A 6503-nucleotide genomic window follows, 5' to 3' on the forward strand; every position below is an offset into this window, starting at 1 on the left:
AGAGAACTTAGGCGAGTACTGGACTGCAGCTAAGCCTCCGAGTGGGAGGATTGCTCTCCACTCGGTTGGATTTTTTCAAACTTAGGCGAGTTCCTGACTGCAGCTAAGTCTCCAAGTGAGAGAACTTAGGCGAGTACTGGACTGCAGCTAAGCCCCCGAGTGGGAGGATTGCTCTCCACTCGGTAGGATTTTTTTCAAACTTAGGCGAGTGCCTGACTGCAGCTAAGTGTCCAAGCGAGAGAACTTAGGCGAGTACCGGACTGCAGCTAAGCCCTCGAGTTGGAGGATTGCTCTCCACTCGGTAGGATTTTTTCAAACTTAGGCGAAACAGATTCGCAGCTAAGCCTCCGAGTGGGAGGCTGGCTCGCCACTCGGTAGGAAACTGTTTTTACAAACTTAGGCGAAGCGGATTCGCAGCTAAGCCACCCACTGGGGGATTTCTTACGCAAACAAAAACAATAATAATCACTGGGAAAATTATAACGCTCTTGTCTTTGACAAATAAACTACAGGACTTTTTCTTATTACATCTCATCCGAGTGAGAATTCAAGTATAAAAGGGGAGGAGTAGCTCCGCATTCCAGGCTCGTGGCTCATCAATCTGGCGATCGACATTGTAGAGGTGGTATGCTCCATTGTGGAGGACTCTGGTGACTATGAAGGGGCCTTCCCAAGTAGGAGCGAGCTTGTGTGGTTTCTGCTGATCCACTCGGAGGACTAAGTCTCCTTCTTGGAAGGCTCGGCTCTTCACGTTTCTGGCATGGAATTGACGCAAGTCTTGCTGATAGATGGTCGATCGAATCAATGCCATTTCTCTTTCTTTTTCTAGGAGGTCGACTGCGTCCTGTCGGGCTTGTTCTGCCTCATCTTCTGAGTAGAGCTCGACTCTGGGAGCGTTGTTAAGCGGGTCACTCGGTAAGACTGCCTTGGCTCCGTAGACCAGAAAGAACGGGGTTCTTCCGGTCGATCGATTCGGGGTTGTCCTCAATCCCCAAAGGACTGATGGAAGCTCGTCGACCCATGCACCTGCTGCGTGCTTGAGATCGTGCATCAATCGGGGTTTCAGTCCTTTAAGAATTAGGCTGTTTGCCCTTTCTGCTTGCCCATTCGACTGGGGGTGAGCGACTGAAGCATAGTCGACCCGAGTTCCCTGAGAGGCGCAGAAGGCCCTGAATTTGTCGGAATCTAAATTTGACCCGTTGTCGGTGATGATGCTGTGTGGAACTCCATATCTGAATATCAACTCTCTGATGAAACTGATAGCAGTGCAAGCATCAAGATTCTTGATAGGCTTGGCTTCAATCCATTTGGTGAACTTGTCGATTGCTACCAGCACATGAGTGAAGCCGCTCCTGCCTGTTCTCGGTGGTCCAACCATGTCCAGCCCCCAAACAGCGAAGGGCCAGACGAGTGGAATGGTTTTCAGGGCTGACGCGGGCTTGTGTGGCATATTGGAGTAATACTGACATCCTTCACATTTGTCGACTATCTCTTTCGCCATCTCATTGGCTCTTGGCCAGTAGAACCCCGCTCGGTATGCTTTAGCCGCAATGGTCCGAGAGGACGCATGATGACCACAGGTCCCCGAGTGGATATCGTTAAGGATCATCTGACCTTCTTTTGGTGTAACACACTTCTGGCCGACCCAAGTCGCGCTTTCTCTATATAACTGTCCCTTTATGACTGTGAAGGCCTTGGATTGACGGACGATCTGTCGAGCCTCTTCTTCATCTTGTGGGAGTTTTTTCCTTAGGATGTACGCGATGTACGGTTCTGTCCAGACGGGAGTGATAACTAACACTTCCATGATCAGATCGACCACAGCTGGAACTTCAACTTCGGTCGGATCCGTGGCGCTTTTTGGCTGCGGGGCCTCTTTAGTGAAGGGATCCTCCTGGACTGAAGGTGTGTGGATGTGTTCCAAAAACACATTGCTGGGAATGGCTTCTCTTTTGGAACCTATTTTTGCCAAATCATCAGCTGCTTGATTTTTCAGTCGGGGTATGTGGTGAAGCTCTAACCCCTCGAATTTCTTCTCCAGCTTTCTCACTGCATTGCAATAGCCAGTCATGGCTGGACTTCTGACATCCCATTCCTTCATCACCTGATTAACCACCAAATCTGAGTCGCCGTAGACCATGAGGCGACGGACGCCGAGTGAGATGGCCATGCGTAACCCATATAAAAGTGCTTTGTATTCTGCCTCATTATTGGAGGAATCGAAGTGGATTTGAAGAACATATCTGAGTTTATCTCCTCTGGGGGAGACCAACACCACTCCGGCACCGGAACCACTCAGCATCTTCGAGCCGTCGAAGAACATAGTCCAATGCTCCGAGTGAATCTGAGTCGGCAGCTGCTGTTTAATCCACTCGGCGACGAAATCTGCGATTGTCTGGGACTTGATAGCTTTCTTTGCCTCAAACTTGATATCTAGGGGAAGGAGTTCAATCGCCCATTTTGCCACTCGACCGGTTGCATCCCTGTTATGCAGGATATCTGACAATGGAGCGTCGCTGACGACTGTAATGGAATGATCAGAGAAGTAGTGAGCAACTTTCTTGGTGGTCATATAAATCCCATATACAAGCTTCTGATAGTGAGGATATCTTTGCTTTGATGGGGTCAAGACTTCAGAAATATAATATATTGGGCGCTGAACTTTGAAGGTTTTCCCTTCCTCTTCCCGCTCGACCGTAAGTATCGTACTAACGACTTGTCCTGTGGCTGCAATGTAGAGCAGCAAAGGCTCCTTGCTGATTGGGGCAGCAAGCACCGGCTGGGTGGAGAGCAGAGCTTTGAGCTCTGCAAATGCTGCATTAGCTTCAGGAGTCCACTCGAACTTGTCGGACTTATTCATCAATGGGTAAAGAGGCAATGCCTTTTCACCGAGACGAGATACGAATCAACTTAGGGCGGCCAAGCAACCAGTAAGCTTCTGGACGTCGTGCACTCGCACAGGGCTTTTCATTCGGAGTATGGTGCCAACTTTTTCTGGATTGGCGTCGATCCCCCATTCGGAAACGAGAAAACCGAGTAACTTTCCGCCAGGGACTCCGAATGTGCACTTTGATGGATTAAGCTTGATATCATACCCCCTGAGGTTGGAAAAAGTTTCCGCAAGGTCAGTCAGCAGGTCAGAACCCTTCCATGACTTGACCACGATATCATCCATGTATGCTTCTACATTTCGACTGATTTGAGTGAGTAAACACTTCTGAATCATCCTCATGAATGTGGCTCCGGCATTCTTGAGGCCGAACGACATGGTAACATAACAGAAGCACCCGAATGGAGTGATGAAAGTTGTTTTGATCTCGTCAGGTCCATACAGACGGATCTGATGGTACCCGGAATAGGCGTCCAAGGAAGACAGTCACTCACATCCCACGGTCGAGTCGACTATCTGGTCGATGCGGGGGAGAGGAAAATGATCTTTCGGGCAGGCCCGATTGATATGTTTAAAATCAATGCACATGCGAAGTGACTTGTCCTTCTTGGGGACCATGACAACGTTGGCGAGCCACTCGGAGTGGTAGATTTCTCGGATGAACTCCGCTACTAAGAGCCGAGCCACCTCCTCACCAATAGCCTTTCTCTTTTGGACGGCAGACCGTCGGAGATGTTCCTTGACAGGTTTTAATTTTGAGTCGACTCTCAGGCGATGCTCAGCTAGCTCCCTGGGAACACCTGGCATGTCAGAAGGCTTCCATGCGAAAATGTCCCAGTTCTCACGGAGGAACTGGATGAGCGCTTCTTCCTATTTGGAGCCGAGTGTTGTCGAGATATGAGTCGGAATGGCGCTGGGGTCGGTCGGGTGGATGTGAGCTGTCTTCGTATCGCCAGTCGACTGGAAAGCTGACTCTGTAGCGGGCTTCTTGGCTCGCAACAGATCACTCGGGTCTGCAGTCTTCTGGTATTCCTGCAACTCCGCCACTGCCATCTGTGCGTCGGCGATCTTCGAACCTTTCTGAAAACATTCTTCCGCTTTCTTCCGATTGCCCGTAATGGTGATCACACCTTTGGGGCCAGGCATCTTCAATTTGAGATATACGTAACATGGTCGGGCCATGAAGCGTGCATAAGCTGGCATGCCCAAAATAGCGTGATAGGCACTCTGGAAGTCTACAACTTCAAATGTCAATTTTTCTTTGCGGTAATTCTTGAAATCACCGAAAACCACATCAAGAGCTATCTGGCCGAGTGATTCAGCCTTCTTCCTAGGAATGACTCCATGGAAACTCATGTTGCTGGCACTAAGTCTGGACATCAGAATGCCCATCTCTTTCAACGTCTCAGCGTATAATATGTTCAAACCACTGCCACCATCCATCAGGACTTTGGTCAGTCGAGTGCCTTCAACAACTGGGTCGACCACCAAAGCTTGCCTCTCAGGGGTGGCGATGTGTGTTGGGTGGTCGGACTGGTCAAATGTTATGGCAGTCTGAGACCATTTCAGGTAACTAGGTGTCGCCGGAGCGACCATATTCACCTCTCAGTTAATAACTTTCAGTCGACTTTTGCTCTCAACATCAGCAAAAATCATTAGGGTGGAATTGACTTGAGGGTATCCGTCTTCACTGTCCTCTTTGTCCTCGACCTTGTCTGACTCCTTTTCCTTACCCTTGGGCTGCTTGCCCTGGAACTGCTGGATCAAGAGTCGACACTGCCGAGTGGTATGTTTCAGGTAAATAAAATTACCCTCTTCATCTTTCTTTGTGTGGACAAGACATGGTAAGTCCAACACATCATTTCCCTCCTGGTCTTTAACCTTTTTGGGGTTCCAAGGCCCTTTAGGTTTCCCTTTATACTTTCCTTGGGCCAAAGCTAAAGCTTCCCCGGGAGCCGCTGGCTCCGCCTTCCGCTTCTGTTTCTGATTGGAATTGCCTCCAGTTTCTTGGGCGACTGACTTGAGCTTTCCACTCCTGAGTCGATCCTCATCTTCACCATTAGCGTACTTGGTGGCAATCTCCATCATCCGATTCAGGGACATATCTCTGGTTCGACCAAATTTCAAATTCAGTTCTCTATACTTGACGCCTTCCTTGAAGGCACAAACTGCTTGGTGGTCAGGCACGTTCTCCACCGAGTGATGTAACGTGATCCATCTCTGGATGTAATCACTCAAAGTTTCATTCGGCTTTTGCACACAAGACCGCAGTTCCGTCAGTCCTGCTGGTCGCTTGCATGTGCCTTCAAATGTGGTGACGAACACTCGGGAGAGATCTTCCCAAGTGTAAATGCTGCTAGGCGCTAACTGGTTTAGCCACGCTCTGGCCGAGCCCTCCAAGATGAGAGGCAGGTGCTTCATGGCCACTTCATCATTGCCGCCGTCAATCTGGATGGACACTCGGTAGTCCTCAAGCCAAGTATCGGGCTTGGACTCGCCAGTGAACTTACTGACTCCAGTCGCCAACCTGAAATTGGGAGAAATCACAGCAGCCCTGATGGCTCTACTAAAGCACTCTGCCCCCCGAAACATGTACTCTGCTGCTGGCAGGCGCATCTCTGTCGTAGCCTTCTTGGTGAGCCCTATTCCTGTCGACCAAACCTTGGACGAGGATGGATCTTGCGTCAAAGCCTGGCCCTCTCGGGTCGACTGGAATCCTTCGCCCACCACTATGAGGGCACCTTTCATCCTGCCGGCGAGGCACATACGACCCGCTAATCAGGGGAGGCGTGGGCACTCGACATCGACCGTCACGGTCGACTCGGTGATCATACTGCTCATGGTTCCCATACTGGTCCCGCCGGTCTCCACGTCCTTCACGCCTCGGGGGCGATCTCGGGCTGTGGACCGACTGGACTGTGTCCGCGGCAACGGACCTGCTGTGAATTCTGTTCCGCGACTGAGAAACAGCGGAATTCTAATCTCCTGCTGCCCGGAGTAACGCTCTGATCTGCAGCAAGCCTCTGCCAGCCTCCGACTGGGAAGGCTGAATCGACTCCGCTATACGGGCCGCAGCTGCTAAATTCTGAATCGGAGTCCGATATACCTCCGGGGACGGGAAGAGCTGACGTCGACTGGATTCGGGAACCCGTTGTCGCGCACGCTCGTCGAGCGCTTGCTGGAGATTCTCCAGTCGAGCGTGCTCGGCCAAGTTTGCCAGGCGCGCGTCCTCCAAGGTGCGAGCCTCGGGGGTTTCTCCAACGATAGGACTGTGCAGCGCATCCATATTCCGGCGGCGAAGTTCTTCTCTCTGCAGTGACATGAGAGGCTCGGGAAGATACTCCTCATGGGGACGCGACGGGTCGCCTCCTCCTGTGCCTCCGTCGGTGCGGGTAAAACCGGGGGGGACTGGGCAGTCCGTTGACCATCAGAACCTCCGTCGTCGGATCGCTGCTATCGCACTCGGATGCAGTCTCTTCGGAGCCAGTCGAACGGGCCGTAGAGGGATTCGTCGGGCTCGATCGCCGCGACTTGAGGGGTGGCCGACTGACGGGCCACCGCATGTCTCACCCACCGCTGAAGTCTCGACCGACCGGAGCGCTTGCGCCGGCAG

Source organism: Triticum aestivum, chromosome 6A (genome assembly GCF_018294505.1).
Source record: "Triticum aestivum cultivar Chinese Spring chromosome 6A, IWGSC CS RefSeq v2.1, whole genome shotgun sequence".
Classification (NCBI taxonomy): domain Eukaryota; kingdom Viridiplantae; phylum Streptophyta; class Magnoliopsida; order Poales; family Poaceae; genus Triticum; species Triticum aestivum.